Here is a 17592-nt window from a genome sequence, read left to right as displayed (position 1 = left end):
ACATCTCATGTGAAAACAAGTCATACATTTACAATGAACCACAAATCGCCACGTTGTGACCGTGCAGTATTTTGTTCTCAAATATTCCGAATAATTTTTAACAGAATTATAATGTTAATACGAAATCTAATCTAACACAACTAAAACCGATAGGCAAGGACGTCAACTTCAATATTTATTTAATTAAAACCCTAACTAATCACTTTTAGCAATATATCTGTATGAAATGAAAAACCATAGGTTGACTCATATGAAATATCTTTAACATAAGTTTGACTTAGCTAGGACGTAGCTAATTTTGCTTTATGTTACGGTTTAAGCCATACTTAACTATTTCGCCAAATATATAGTCCCTGCTAGTTTTTGAACACAATTTACCATTTTTATTTAAAGTTGTACAATTGTTATGAATAAAGAAAAATACGGTCTTTTAAATCTCTTTTACCTAAATACATAAGAAATATATGCAAATATACATTGAATATTTCATCTAATTAGAAACAAGAGAAGAATCCTACCTTAAGAAAAGCATTGAATAAACTTGAATTTGCCTTATATAGGTAAATTTTAAGGCATACTTTGCATGAAAAAAAGTTTCCTCAAATTAAAAAAAAAACATTGAATAAGCCTGAAAAGGTTTTTTCCCTGCAAATGTCTTTACTTTTTTTTTCAAAATGTAGATATATGTGACCTATGATAAATAATAGACAGGAAAAATATATATGTACTAGTATACATGTAGTTCAAAGTTTTTCATTATTATACAATTGTAAATTATTGCGAGAATTTACATTAAAGGACATATGCAACATATAGTTTGGTCTTTTTTGGGGTTTTTTTCCAGTGGAGTTGAAGAGTTTGAATTCTTGAAGAAACTGTGTACTACATTTTAATGTCTAAATTTTGGGTCGTATACTTCTAAAATAACTTATGACATAAGAAGCATCTAGAATACATGTTTAATAATTTTTATGTATTTTTCTTTGAATCATCCAAGAATTTTCATCAATTGCTAGCTTTCAGAAACGCCTGGTAATGATGCTGATTTTTTGCCTTTGAACATCCCTGATGGCACTTTAATCTTTAGAATATTTTGAAAAATAATCAGTATAGGTAAGGTATGTTGCGCATGTCCTTAAAACTTGTTATTTTATTTTATAGTAAGTAAAATATAATTCATGAAACATTGACGTGACGGATTGTTTGATAACATCATGTTGTCAAATCACACCATGTTTGTTTTCCTATCTTTTTCCATTTTCTAGAACATTTGTTTTAAGCATTTGGTGACATTTAGGATTTGTTTTGGTCACTTAAATCATTAGATTGAGTGCTAGTTATGTTATCATTGAGTATCTTTGAGTACTAGTACTGTTATCACCATCTTTTACAGTTGTAGCAGCATGATCTTGTACTTACCACTGGAAAAACTGGAATGTGCACGATCATTGAGCTTAATTTTCCAAAATGTCCGCTGTTACAAAAAGAAAAAAAAATGTTTTCATTTTATATAATTATTTTACATGTACTATACACATCAATTGTTCTATCATGAGATGGCATAGTCTCATCAGGTTCTATCATGGACAAAATATATTTTTCACACACACAAGGTTTATCGAAATCAAAAGCAACTGCTTTTTTCATTAACAATAACTTTTTAAAAAAATATTTTCTAGCCTCCTATCTGGTAATCTACAAAATAATTTTGTTGAAAACATTCTAATTTTACACTTAAGGTACATGTCCTCTGAATTTTTGTTAAAAGATGCACGAGTTTCCAACGGACAACATATCTTTGGTTTGTGGAGACCGGGTCCACCATATTGTTTTTGATTCATATGGGTTCTTTTACATGTAGTGACCTGTAATAAACAAACCTGTTTTTGTATTTATGTTCAGCAGTATTTATTTAAAAACATGTGCTTGAAAAGAGTTTCTTGCTGTGGGCTTTCACAATGAAATATATCAGGAATTTCGACGAACGTTTTTTTTGTTTCAATTAATATTCACTTTCATTAATTTGCATTCCTATATTGATATCGATTTGATTATCCCTTTGAACTAAATAAAAGAACATAATCTTACACAAAAGTTTTACATGTGTGCACATGGATATTGTGCATTTATGGCAGTAACTTTCTAGTAATTACAATTTTAAAATATAGATATTGGGAGGGGATTTATTAGAAGGTTGTTCCATGAGTAATTGTGAAAATTGGTAAATGACATAATGTATTCAATACTGAAATGAATCTGTAAAAAGTCAGATGAACACATTTGTTTATTTTAATACTTTTTAAAATTACAAACAGGAATTCGAACAAATTACTTAAATTAAAATGCAATGAATCACTCATTTTAAAGTACGTATGTAAAAATTAACTGTAATTTATTACATAACTTTTTAAGTTTTTTTTTATAAGTAGAGTAACCCTTTAAATGATAACACTTCTAAGAATCAGCATTTTTCTTTGGCAAGGTATGGACTTTTGTTAAAATAGATAAAAAGATAGGAATATAAGATTTTAATGTTCATCGACCTTGTGTGCCCCAATATTTTTGTTATTAGGGATTTACTTGTAGGGGATTCTATACACTAAATAAAACATTTTGTAGTATTTAAACATTAAAGTGTACAGCAAAGAATCATGAAAGTTTCCGGATATATTATATATTCATACTTCATCAATGAAAAATCTTCGAGATTGTTCAATTATAAGTTGTTATATTCTAATAGTTCCCACGGTCATTATTAAGAATTTAATTCTAGAAATTTTATCAATGCAAAGAATGTTCTATTTTCAGAAATCCCAGACAAATCATGCAACAAAATGAGTAAAAAAGATTAGAAAGTATATACAAGTAAGTCGATTAAGTGAAATTGAGTTGTAAAAAAAAAATACAGAAACATACAAATGCTCTTAACAAATGAATTAATACTCTAGTGAAAAAATAATTTAGGCCTGTATATAAATAATATGTTGAATTACTCACTATTTTTTAACGATTTTTGAAAGTAATAAATCAATTACTGCATGCATGATTTTTTTTCACATAGAGCAATTAAACTAAGAGATCTTTAATTGTATTATGTTGAATTGGAGATATCTTTTTTAATAGTTACACTCTGTAGAAGAGAAGTGTTGCGAGCTTTATCTTTTTTATTTTGCTATTACTAATAAATTGTTAAAGCAATAGTTTAATAACTGCAAACATGTTTATATTTTTCAGAGCAATGATTATAAGATTTCGCACATTAATTCTTTTAATAATATAAATTGAAATTTTGATTCTAATAATAAAGTATACCTTTAGTTATTTGACCTAAGGTTGATCTAACGCTTTCTATATACTAATATTTTGTGACTTAAAAAATTAATAATAATTAGCATCCTTGGATATTTTTCCCCGTATGTCACTTCAAGCCAACTAATGAATTTCTATTAGATTCCCACGATCATTATCTTATAAATATGTTAGGAGTGTTGTCATTTCATAGAAATTATTGTAAAAATAAAACTCCAACAAGATTAACAATGAAATGTACAGGAAGTTGAGTAAATGTGACAGTAATAACCTTTGCGCTAGGAGATGATTACTGAAAAAAAAACGTGTTTCAAAAACACTTGCTGTAAACGTTAACACAGCATCAAGATACTATAAGCAGTCTCGTTTAAACTCATCATTTCGTAAGTTCTATGGTCGATACAATGGCCTTGTCAGCAAATACAATTTATCATTGAGTCAAATGCTGACTGACGCTTTTCATACGAATTGTAAGTCCATTATTTACCATTACGACGGAATTTACGTTAATTCCCGATCGTGACAAAGAGCACACGTCTTTAATTGTGATCGTCGACAGGAGATGCGCACTCCTCCAAGGCACCTGGTCCCACCTCTTATGTTTTGGAAGTCCGTGTTTGATCTGCATCTATTTTTTGTATTTTTTATGGAACCTTTGAAAACAGTTCGTTATCTCCGTATATTTCATTATGTCCATGCATTGTTACAACGCACTTTGAAAAATTACGCACTTTGAAAAAATTTTTCAAAGTGCGTTAATTTTTGGGACCAGGTTAACGCACTTTGAAAATTTTTTTCAAAGTGCGTTGAATTTGGGACAAATCAACGCACTTTGAAAAATTTTTTCAAAGTGCGTTAAAACTGTACATCATAATTTTACACCATGTAAACATTTAACGCACTTTGAAAAAATTTTCATGAAACAAAAGGAATTAGACTTTTATTTTAGAAATAGACAACAGTATTATCCCCTCGCAACGTATGATGGGATATAGTGATGTGATTATGTGTGTTATTATTTTATGTGTATGTTAGTTTTTTCTGTGTGGAATATTGACGTAATTTGTATTTGATGTGTTTCTTTCTAAAAACTGATGGATTGAAGAAAACCAAGAAATGGAAAACGAAGAAAAGACTGGCTGAATTAAGGTGTATCAGCTCAACTCTTTATCATTCCCACCCAGATATATCTATTTCTATAACTCATAACTTTAAGTGTCAATGATATTTGAAAAAAAGAGCATTCTAAATACAGTATAAGCACTGTACAAGGAAGTCTTTAATAAATCGAAATTTTGTTCTTTTAAATCTCAATGTCTATTTATGTTCATTTTCAGGAAAATCAGAATATTAATTACTAGCTGTAAATTCCTTATTTTTCGCGTGTTTTTTATCGCGAACTGGCTCTCAAACGTCAAATCGCTAGAATTATAATTCGCGAATGAACGGTTAATGAACAGATTTTACATAGATTTAAGCACCAGAAAAATAAAAGCGAGTAATATTTTTTCGCGAGTGATACTTCTCGCAAAATTACGCAGAAATTAATTCCTCGCTTATAATAAGGAATCCACAGTACCTGTCTGCTTTTCGATGTGAATTTGATACCATATCTGATAATCTCTCTGTTAAACTCCAGGTATTTAAAAACACAAGTTTTGCCAAAATTATAGGGTTATTTCTCTTTGGTATCCCAAATAAGTAAGGTTTTATGAAAATTCATATAAATATCTATAATTTTTTTTAGAATCATTCCAATATAACGTTTTGAGAATTGACTAAGAGTTAGGCGGAAGAACAATGCTATCGTTCGTAGTTGTTTACGACATTGAATGTTGACCTTTTGACCCCAAATTCAAAAGGGTCTTCCTAAGGCCACAGGGATTCTGTTATTTTTTCATTGCAAAAGCTCAAGGGTTGCCGAGATATCGTGTGGAAAAAAGCGTTACAGAAAGACGGATGGACGGACAGCTAGACGGACGGACTTAATATCTCCCACTTTTCAAGCGGGGGACAAAAAGTATCAAATCAGGTTCAAATGATAATTTATCATACCTAAAATTTGTAGGAATATTGACTAAGCCATGCAGAATTTTTTTTTTCAAAGTGCGTTAATATGGTCGATATTAACGCACTTTGAAAAAAAATTAATTTTTTCAAAGTGCGTTAACCTGGTCCCAAAATTTAACGCACTTTGAAAAATTTTTTCAAAGTGCGTAATTTTTTCAAAGTGCGTTGCCACAATGCATATTTTCATCAACCCATTATGTAGTTGATAAGGGTATATTTCTACATAAGTAAGGGAAGTTGACGATTTAAAACTTTTATCATAAAACTTTATTGCTGGGTTACCAATAACGTTTTAAAATATCCAAATATAAAACAGATGTGTTAAACTCTATGGTGTTTTGAATTTCAAGCTAATTGTCGATATATGAATGGAAATAACTATAATTGTTAATTGATAAAACAGTAATCGATATACCGGTATCTAAATGTTAAATTGAAGTCCACAGCAAGTGTTTTAATTTTTTTTCTACCGGTTTTAAACAAAGTCCGATTCATATGAATACAAAAATAAGTTTGCTATAACGGAACACAATTGATATCCCGTATTTTAAATTGAAATTTAAGTAATAATTTTTTTTTGTTTTTCAAATTACACCTACGTATTTTTCTTTTCAGGATCTAGCTTTTTATACTTTTGAATTCATCTTCAATTCAGTTGATGTGTTTAAAAATTAATGATGATTGTTCTGAAAATGACATTTATCTTTAGTTTTGAATTATTGCTGAACTTGTGAACCGCGATATTTAGTTTTCCCCATCAACAAAATATATTTTTAAAACAATGTGCGCAGTAGAGAGAAACTACAATACATAAATTATTGAAATAATTCATCAATGGAATTTCTAGAAATGAATTATTGATATCACTATAAATTATTACTTATTAATTAAAATTTCATCAAAGATGTATGAAATTGAAGAATACCGATTTTATCATTAAGTTTTTTTTTTTTTTTTTTTTTTGCAATATTCCAATACATTCAAATTAAAAAAAAATTAATGATAATTTTTATAAATTTTGTTGTGTCTACGTCATTTTTCTCTGTAATTATATTTTGATATTGTAAGAATTGCATGATGATGTTGCAATGTTGTTGGCCATTATAATAAATACAATGCTGCCTCGGCTGTAGTTTTAACAAATCTAAATGCTCTATCTCCTATCCTACACAAAAAAGATAGCGAACAGTATCAAAGCTCAAAAGTCTATAAAACAATACAAATAGGGGCAAAGCAAACACGGACCTTCCAATATGTTTTATTGTTAGATAATATATGATTATTCAGCACTTCAACCAAACCAAAAATTATGTAAAATTTATGTCGATTTTGCTACAGGAAGAATACTTAAACATTACATATTACACCAGAGATGAGAAGGAAAATAGTCGGACTTCCCGATTTAGGTAGCATCTGAAATTAGAAACAGTGTACACAGTTTAGACAGACAGTATCTCCCGAGTTCATTTTCTCAAATGTGATAAACCACAAGATTTCAAATACTACTTGTAATATCCCCAAATTTTGCTGGCGTCTTTTAAAAGTAGAAAAGAAATAGTTTCACATAGACTTATAGTAATACGATCTTGCTTATTGTTTCAGTATTTTTCATAGAATGAACAATTAATGAATTTTTAATTTTAAATTGTTCATAGATGCATGTATGTCTAGGAGTTGTAAGTGCAATTTTCTTTAATATTTTGTGTGTCATTGACACTGTCTTGTTTACATGTATTTTTAATGCAGAATGTTTGTTACTTAGTTCTGTGTAATCTTTGAGTCAAATGTATTTTAAAATATTTTATCTTTATAATGAAATTTTGAGATAACGGAGAGTAATCAAGCTCAAATGTCCATAAAACAATATAAAATAGGAGCAGAGCAAACAGGGACCTCAAAAACATCAGAAATCGGATCAGGTGCCATGGAGGAGTAAGAATCATATGACACAAATTTCAGGGAATATATTGAACAAATGTAAATATACAAACATTATTTTTATTGTACTACAATTAGGCCATATATACGTCTTTCCTTCAACACTTTGGTTTAGATAAATACAGTTCGTATTCATAATTACATAAATATATATCACATATAAAAATGTATAATAACATATAAAAGTTATATGAGGTAATATTATACATTTATTGCATGATAGTGAGGGAAATATATTAACCCGCGTAAAATCCGCCTTTCTGAATGCTTGTTTTCATTGTTTGTTAATACATAATAAAGAATTTTTATATGATACATTGTAAATACATTTTACATATTAGTAGTATTATTTATATAAAATATATCATCAATTTTATGAAAACTAAAAAAAAGTGTAGTAAAGTTAATCTAAACCTTTTCCTCTCAACAGCTTCGTTAGCTCAGTGAAATGAGCATCGGACTGCTATGGTGAGGGTTGCCCGATCACGTGATAACTTAGAACCAATCAGATAACGCGTTTTCTTAATGTGAAACTAACCTTTACAACTTTCTAATACCTCTTCTCTAAAATTTTCTAAGTTCTTTCCTTAGTATATATCGGAAAGGAGAATAAGACCATAGCAAATTCCGTTTTATCAGTTAATGTAATGTTGCAAATCCTTCCTTATAAGTAATGGAGCTTCTCATACAAAAGAATGACGTCACAGGTGGATTTTACTTTTATTGTACTACAATTACGCCATATATACGTCTTTCCTTCAACACTTTGGTTTAGATTAATACAGCTTGTATTTATAATTATATAAATATAATTTATATCATATATGTAATAATGTATAATAACATATTAAAGTTACATGTATATAAGGTAATTGCTTTTCCAAGTAGGATAACAAGGGTACTATCTTCTGGAATCTAATATAAATAGCTGGTAATTTTTTTTCTGATGAAACTTGTTTGATAGGAACAAATATTTCAGGAAAATCAAATAACATTTAGGAACCCGTCGTGTATCCACACCTATAGCAAGGTACCTCACCCCACCTCGTATGTTACTAGAGGCGCTCTGCTTCCAATAACATATAGTATTAACTCAATGGAAAAAAAATGATTATAGACTTTTACCACTTTTTTGAATACAGCTTATATAATTTTGTTACGTGCAAATAGTTTTAACTGTTTATCATTTAATTAATAAGTGTTAATTTAGACAAAATGAAAAAAAAATCTAAATAGCACTAATCGTCTAGTGTAAGAAAATATTTTCGAGAGTGTGCAAAACAGGAATAAAGTGTCATTTAAATGTCAATGCAATGAATCACTTGATATATTTTATATGTATATACTTCTGCAGATTATTACATAATAATTTGTTATAAGCTGATTTAACCGGACTACAAATTCTTAGAATCAGCAGTTTTTTTTTTTTAACAAATACGAAATATTCCTAAACAATTTGGACTCAAGACCAAGCAATATAGGTACAAAGAATTATTATTTTGGATTTTTCCTGTACGGGAGTGTACTTATTTCTAGGTAAAAACCATTTGTCTGCTGCATCACGCATACTTCTTTATGAATCATATAATCACAACGAATTAGAAGCAAATTTCACCTAATTTTTTTTAAGTATTAAGCCGTGTTTATTGGATTTCACGATTGCAAAGAAATATTTCATAAACACAGTAAAATCAAAGTCCACAGCTTCGGAAAGGTAAGCGCAATTCTAAGTAAAACATCTCCGGCCGGATATATCGGTAATTCTTGGGGGAAGGTCAAGCTTGAAAATGATGCATTAAATAATTTGTGACCTGCTTCTTGAGGCTTTAACTTTGTGCAAGTCCTGCAACGATGATTAGAAAACCACGGCATTCAACAAAAATAAAAGAAAATGCAGCAACAACAGCAAAAACTAAGTGTTTAGTTACACTTAATCACAAGGCACTAACATACTTCGTGAGGATAGCATCTGATTCTCAAATGCTTCAATCGTCATCATGGATATATATTTTCCTTCAAATAAATAAAAAGATTTTATTAAATATTAATATCTTAACATGTTTGTGACATCATCTATCCAAATTCTAACAGGTATACCTAGCTCTGTTGTTGATCGCGAACTTGTACGGAAAATTGCCAATCAAATACCGGTATTATTATGGCCCCGTAACCAAAGGTTCGGGGTTATATATTTTTTGTCCTGGCTGTCTGTTTGTCTGCAAAAACGTTAACCTTAATTGCCCATAATTTTTGATTTAGTGGAGCTATGAAATTCACATTTCACAGGTGTATTCCCTGCGACAAGACCTTTCTTTGGGTACTTTTTTTTTTTAACCTTTTCATACCTGATCTTTGAGTCAGTTTTTCAAAATTAGGCTAACACCAAATTTGACCTCTTGACCTTCGAGTTTGGCCCACTTTTATAAAAATATTTCCAAACTTTAACCTTGGCTATAACTTTTGAACGGTTGGTGCTAGGATTGTCATACTTGACATCTGTTTTCACTGTGACAACACTTGTCAACGAGTGTAATACGATTGGACCTTTTGACTTGACGCAAGAATGTAAGCCACTTTCAAAAATCATTAACCATTGCCATATCCTTTGAAGAGTTAAAACTAGGGCTTTCATATTTAAAAAACATATTTCTTGTAACAAAACAATTCTTCGGATACCAACAATTTCGATCTTTTGACATGGACCTTCGAGTTTGATTCCGTTTGATACTTCACCGGTCGCTTTAAGCTGCACCAAAAACATATTGTTTTTGAAATACCTTCATGTTCCCTTTTCCCTTTTTTTAAAATTAAAAACGTGATTTTCATCATATGATAATATAGGCATATTGTTTGGTTTTTATTAATTTGCCGAATGCTTTACAAAATTTTTGCTTCAAAAGTTTTTCTATTTTTAAAATAAAGGTGTACATGGTATCAAGTTTATTTTTATGTACATCTAAATGTGTCTAATATATACAAGTGCTTAAGTTTACTAAATGCACGCCAATGTGAATGCTGAATTCAAAATATGTCATATAAATGCTTATAAGATAATTTAAAAACGAATTAATTAAAGAAAAGAAAGAGTGCTGTTCAAGCATAATGTTCCTAGTCATAACAATGTATTGTTTACATTTTGACTTCCCTGATTAATTTATAAATAAGTGGAGCTTGGTTGAGCGATGAAGATTGATTTCTTCTGATTTTTCTATTTATGGAACAGATTTAGGTTTTTACAAACGATAAATATTTTACAACGCCTTGTGTTTTTGTTTTTTACGTTGTTCTTTCTTTGATAATTAAGATACAGAAACTCCCAGATCTAAAAAAAAAATAATTCAAATTAATTCAATCTTAATTTATATGTCAAAATTGAGAAATGTAAAGGTAACACACGGTGATTAAATTCCGAATCCAGCTAAAGATTACATACTGTACCAAGAGCAAAAACTAATCCTAGAAACATTTTGATTGGACCAACTGTCTCCTTTGTTTATATTCCTCTTTTTTTTTTTTTTTTTTTTTAGATCGACCACCTTTCGTAATCTTGACCTATTCCCTTGACATGGAAGATGACCAACCCCGTCTAAGAGACATTCTCATTATAAATATAATTTTTGCCCTGCCTTCCCGTCTGTCTGTCTGTCTGTTTATCCACAAAAACTTTAACCTTGCTCATAACTTTTCAGTGGGTGGGGGACCTATGACTTTCATATTTTACATGTGCGACAAGACATTTCTTTGGGTATCACCAGATTTGACCTTTTTACCCTGATCTTTGAGTCTGACCCAGTTTTGCAAAATTTTAACCTTTGCCAGAACCTTTGAACAGTTGGGGCTAAGGCTAGTTCACATAATAGTTCACATATGCAATCCTTGTGACAAGACCTTCTATTGGATATCAACAAATGTGACCCTTTCACCTAGGTGTTTGACCTATTAAAAAAACTTTTTAAAATTTGGCTATAAGTTTTGAAGTTTCCATATGAGTGAAAAATCTCAAGAGGGACGTTAAACAACATACAAACAAACAAATAACTTTTGCACAGTTAGGGTAAGGGCTTTCATACTTCACATATATAGTCCTTGTAACAAGACATTCTACTGGAAACAATTTTAACCCATTGGCCTTGACTTTTGAAAAGTGGTGGAGGGCTTTCATATTTCATACGTCCATCAGTGTTTCACAAATACATCTTGTTTTTCTACAAGCTTTAACTCTGCTCTGTTGTTTGTCAAAAAATAACAGCAACATACTTCCAATTGGAGAAAGAGCATCATTTTATAACAAATGCCAATACAAGTAAACAGAAATAAACATAAAGCAGTATACATCTGATATATTAAATATATAATATATATATTAAAGTCAGAAGGAAAAAAAGTAAAACAACCAAAAGATGCACATACAATGCAAATGTGCATATCTAAAATAGGCGTAAATTAATATAGAAATAATGAATATAAAAATGTATATAAAACACAAAAAATGGTTCCAATACACAAAAATTAAAATTGCAACAATAATAGGAATTGCTTGAATATCACATATTGGAAGAGATGTATACTTGTTTGCTTTCTCACTAGTTTGGTTTCTTTATTTTTCTTGACTTCTTCATTCCCTTCTTCCTGCATATTTGCCTTTGCTGTTTGTTTGTGATTTGAGAACATTTTCGTCTTTGTTGTTTGTTTTTGATTTGAGAACATTTTCGTCTTTGCTGTTTGTTTCTGATCCGAGAACATTTTCGTCTTTGCTGTCTATGTTTGATCCGAGAACATTTTCGCCTTTGCTTTTTGCCTTTCGTTTGAGAACATTTTCGTCTTTGCTGTCTTTTTTGGATCTGAGAGCACCTTGCCTTTGCACTTCTTTTTGTCCCTTTACATTGCTTCGCAATCTTCATCTTGCCATTTTTGGGATTTTCCACAACGCATGTGTCCCAGAAGATCATTGTTTCTTCTAATGTTTTATGTACAATCTCAAACCCCTCCAAAATCAATGAATGATCAGTATTATTTTGAAATACTTCTCTCATTTCACAGGCCTTGGGCTTAAAGCTCCCCATTAGGTGAAATTGTCTGAGTTTACCTTTTTTGCAGTGAAATTTCCGATTGACCATGACCAAATTACATAGGACTTTCGTAAGTTCGTTTCGTATGCTTAAATGATCTGTTGTGAAGTTTTCCAATACCCTCTCTAATATGTCATAGGCGTAGGATATGTTGAAATTTGTCTCGTGAATAAAGCGGTCCTGTAAAATTTCAAATGAAAGCCTTCACGTGAATATTGAATAGTATTATAAGGTGAACAAAGCAGATTTTCAAAAAAAACATTAAATGAATTTTTGCTTTATAAGTTTATTAGTTATATATTGCGATAATAATTTCTATGTAATGATTATATGATACCTTATACATGTAGTGGTTTGGCAAACTTTGCTTGATTATTTCCCTCAATGGACTTTGATTACTTTTTGGTTTGGAATATACGACATTCTGTATCAAGTTAAATCGGCTTTTCTGTAAAATAGAATATTTTTTTTTAATTAAAAAGTCACTGTTTTAAAATAAATTTTAATATTTTTGAACATAAGTATCTTAACATACTGCTCAAAGTCGTACCATTTCATTCTCTAGTGATTCCAATGCAAAATTCAGTGCTTTGAAAGAGTTGAGAACAATTTCTTTGGTTATGTTGTGATCACAGGTACCCGTTTTGTTAACATAAACTGTTGATCGACCGTCACATGGGCGACATCTGCTGGCATGTAGAACAGCCACAAGGGATACAACTATCACCCAGGTTTGAACTACAGTAATTCGAATATCTATCAAAATACAAAGTATACTTATAAGATGACATACAACAATTATAAAATTCAAATTCAAGGAAAGTGAATTAGAATTACAAAAAATGAGAGGTTTAATAGATACTAGTAATGAAGAAAATAAAGGAAAATACTCAATTTATTTTGACATTAGTTTAACATTTAGATAACTCTAGTCTAATATTAAAAGAAATTGTCTTATGATAACAATGTTTTATCTCAATTTATAACTTTTTTTTTTTACAAACCTGCCATGACTTGGTTTCATTTGTTTTATCATGTATGTTATAATACAGTTTATATACATGTTTTTTGTCTAAAGTTTGGATTTTTAAAGATAAAAGAATTTGAAATTTATCAAAATGAGGTCACCTTATGAAAGTGTGTGCTGGGATTCAAAACTTTCAGGAGCTTCTGCTATTTTTGAGTACAATTCGAGGAAGAATTTCGTTGATCCGAACACATATAGTTACCAGAACCCGGAACCGTATGCTTTAATTGTCTGGAGAGGGATTACACAAACGTTAAATATGTTCCGATGATTCACGAATTGATAACCTAATATGTAATATCATTATCTTTATAACTAACATTATAACTTGATATTTTTATTCTTTAAAATCATTTGAAGACTTAACTTGATGAAAAGGGGGGGGGGTATTCTTAAAAAAAAACATTCTAGATACCATAATGCTGAAGAAATAAATATCAGACGAAAAAACAGGAACCTTCAAGCATTTCAAATTAAATAGTAAATGTTTGCACATTCAATGTTTCCTTCCTAATGTATCTAACTGAAACAATTTTGTTCAACAACGTCTGAAATGAACTCAATTCAGTACAATATTTTACAGAAAAGTGTTTAAAGCAGTAAGTTTTATGTTTTACACAAGAAAAGATTCTATTTAGGGACTTCAAATCACTGACAATTGCATCGCTTTTCAAATGGCAATTCGACTTTTTAAAATAATAATAATCGCTTCAAACTGTTTATAAAGAAGATCTCTGCCAAAAAGATGAACATATTTACATCCACTGAATATTTTCTCCTTTATTTCTTAAGAAAACCCATTGCGTTAATCACTGCATGAACTACATTAGGCATGTCGCCTGTACAGATTTCTTGATCAGTGGCTGTTCCATCAATGAAATGTATAAAGACGGTCGCATCATTAATACAATAATTAATCTTTTTAACCATACTTTAAATGATTATTTAAACAGATATAAATATAAACAATAAAATGTCTTTCTTTGTTTGTTATCACTGGAATTAACGGTCGCAGCTGCTGCAGAAAAAAATTACATAACCCGCTTACGCGGGTTATGTATTTTTTCTGCAACAGCTGCTTCCGTTAATTCCAGTAATAACAAACAAAGAAAACATTTTATTGTTTAAATAATGCCTTCTGTCAGAAGTGGTTCATAACAAATAAGCGAAGAAACCAAATGAAGGTACAATTTTGATGTCTGGAGAGACAAGTCTTTCACACACTTCGGAATTTGGGTGAATTTGAAAATTCAAAAGTGAAAAGGGACACTTTCCACACTTGATTCAATCACTCAAGATATCTAGGTGTTTGTACCAAAAGAATCGATAATGTGCTCAATGATAACTGAAAATACAAAATACCATATGAAAGTCGTAGCTAGGACACTTAACATTTAATCATTAGAAGTGAAAAAATTTACAGATATCCTACAAAAAATTATTTTCTAAAAACAATATATTTCTGTCCAATAAGTGCATTTTTCCTTTGAGGTGCGTACAAGAAAACAAGTGTTGAATGTGCGAAGGGTCTTAGAATATAAATGGTAAACCATTAATGATAAAGGTGAAGATGACGAACAGTGATCAAAATTCATAAACGATACACATCCTTGAAGATGGCATAAAACGCAGATATAGGATCAGGTGTCTAGGAGGAGTGAGCATCCCGTGTCACACCCCCTGGAGCCGTATAATTGATCAGGTAGACGTAACATTCCGTTATTAAATACAGTAGAAAAGCAAAGGCCTTACCATTGGTCCAAAGTCATTAAACTGTGTCCTACTAATAGGTGATGTTTGCTAACAAGGTCATTATAACAACTATAGAATTTGTATCATGACGCATTTAATCGAGGTCGTTGAAATCTCTGTAACATCAATTTTTCAATAAGTTTTAAGATTGCTTGTACTCGTAACAAGCTCTTGAGTAGCAAATAATGTGGGAGACATAAACCCTATAAGCATGCAGGTGAACGTTGAATATCTAACGAATGAATTTAATAGCTACCCACATCATAAGGTATAACCTGGCTTATACTACTTGGGTAGCTTTTAAGTTCATTCCTTAGAATTGATTTTTTATACCCCCGTAATCGAAGATTCAGGGGTATAAAGTTTTTGTCGTGTTCGTCCGTCCGTCTGTCTGTCTGTCTGTCTAGCTGTCTATTTGTCCAAAAAAAATTAACCTTGCCCATACCTTTAAGATTAAGTGGAACTATGGCTGTTCATATTTAACATGTGTATTCCTTGTGACAAGACTTTTCTTTGGGTACCACCAAATTTGACCTTGATTTTCGAGTTTAATCCAATTTTACCCCAAAATTCTAAAATTTTACTTTGGTCATAACTTTTGAACGACAGAGATATGACTTTCGCACTTCCCGTATTTATTCTTTGTGGCAAGACCTCACATTGGATAGCAACAACTTTGACCTTTTGACATAGACCTTGGAGATTTCCGTAATTATGACCTTGGCCATAACATTTGAACGATAAATGCTAAGACTATCATATTTCACATATGTAATCCTTGTGAGTATTCCTTCATTGGATACCAAGAACTTTGACACATTGGCCTTGACCTAAGAGTTTTACTTACTTTTCATAAACAAACCTCGACTATAACTTTTGAAGGGTTAGGGCTAGGGCTTTCATACTTTACATGTTTAATTCATGAAACAATAACTTTCATTTGAAATCAAGAACTTTGGCCCTTTGACCTTGACCTTGGAGTTTGACCTACTTTTCAAAAAATTTAACTTCGCCAATACTTTAACGGTTTGGTCTAGGGCTTTCATATTTCACATGTTTAATCCTTGTGACATTAGACCTTTTGTAAGAGACCAACAACTTTGACCCTTTTGACCTTCGAGTTTAACCTACCTTTCAAAATCTTATCCTTTGCCATAACTTTTGAACGGATGGTACTAGGGATTTCATATTTCACAATTGTATTTCTTGTGAGAGGACCCTTCATTGGTTACTAATATATTTAATTTCATTTATGCAAAGTTTAATCTTCGCTTTGTTGCCATACGGGGGCATCTGTGTTTCACAAATACATCTTGTTTTTTATTTTTCAAGTATTGAGAAAAAAAGACAAAAGTACAAAATTTAAATTTAACATCAAGCGGATTGATTTTTTTTTTTTACTTATGTCAGTGTGACGTAAGCAAACCAGGCTATACAGTATAAACTAATTTTACAGAAAATCAGAATGTGTGTTAAATACAAAATTAAAATATTACTCAGTAAATAAATCTAATCCCACCTTTAATGTTAGAGGTCCATGTTAGCTCTGATCCAGAATTTGTAGTGTTCAATGGATTTTGCGCTTGAACACTGTTCGTTATCTCAACAATTTTCTGTCAACCGGTCACACCCGCCAAATTATCTATTAGAAAACGGCTTTGCTGTTTTCCTTATTTCTTCTTTTTTTCTTGACGGGAACCATGCTCATTATAATCCGAGTTATGTGTTTGATTTATTATCTAGTTTGAACTGTAGATTCTGAGGTAGAACATGGACCCATGACTAGATTAATATTTGTTTTTAAAAGTATTTGATGCTTGTCTTTAAGATAAAGCAACATTATGGGGAAAAAAATTGCTAATAGTGCAAGTTTGATTTCCTCTGAATTTCGACAGAAATACTTCTTATTCGAATTACATACATATTTATAAAATAAAGCATTAAGAATAAAAATCTATGAGATTTTCAAAAATGAATCATTGCTGCAATAATTTTCAGTCACCCAAAAAATAAGACTGTTAAAAAAGAAAAGGAAAAAGTACATTCTTACTAAAATTACGTTGTTTCATTATTCTTTAAACAGATAAAAATTGTTTTGGCTGAATGAAACAAAATTTTAAAAGTTAAAAATAATATTAAAACGTTTACTACTGAAATATCCTTTAGGTAAGGTAATTAAAACCGCCACTAAATAATAACACGACTTATGCGATAATCACTTCTTAATCCATTCATGAAATGTTAAAAAAAACTTCCAATACCAATAAAAGAAACTTCACGTAATACGATATTTATTAAGCCTGAAAATTTCAGATAGAAAAAAATTATAATTTTTAGATGCGTTTGATTAAACTAAAGATCATTGGAAATAGGGCCTTGGAAATAGTGTTTGAAAAGAAATAGTAAGCGTATTGGAGATAAGGGAGC

This window comes from Saccostrea cucullata, unplaced genomic scaffold (genome assembly GCF_032062105.1).
Source record: "Saccostrea cucullata isolate Sc308-1 unplaced genomic scaffold, CSIRO_AGI_Scuc_v1 ctg173, whole genome shotgun sequence".
In the NCBI taxonomy this organism is placed as follows: Eukaryota; Metazoa; Mollusca; class Bivalvia; order Ostreida; family Ostreidae; genus Saccostrea; species Saccostrea cuccullata.
This window is presented reverse-complemented; position numbering follows the sequence as displayed.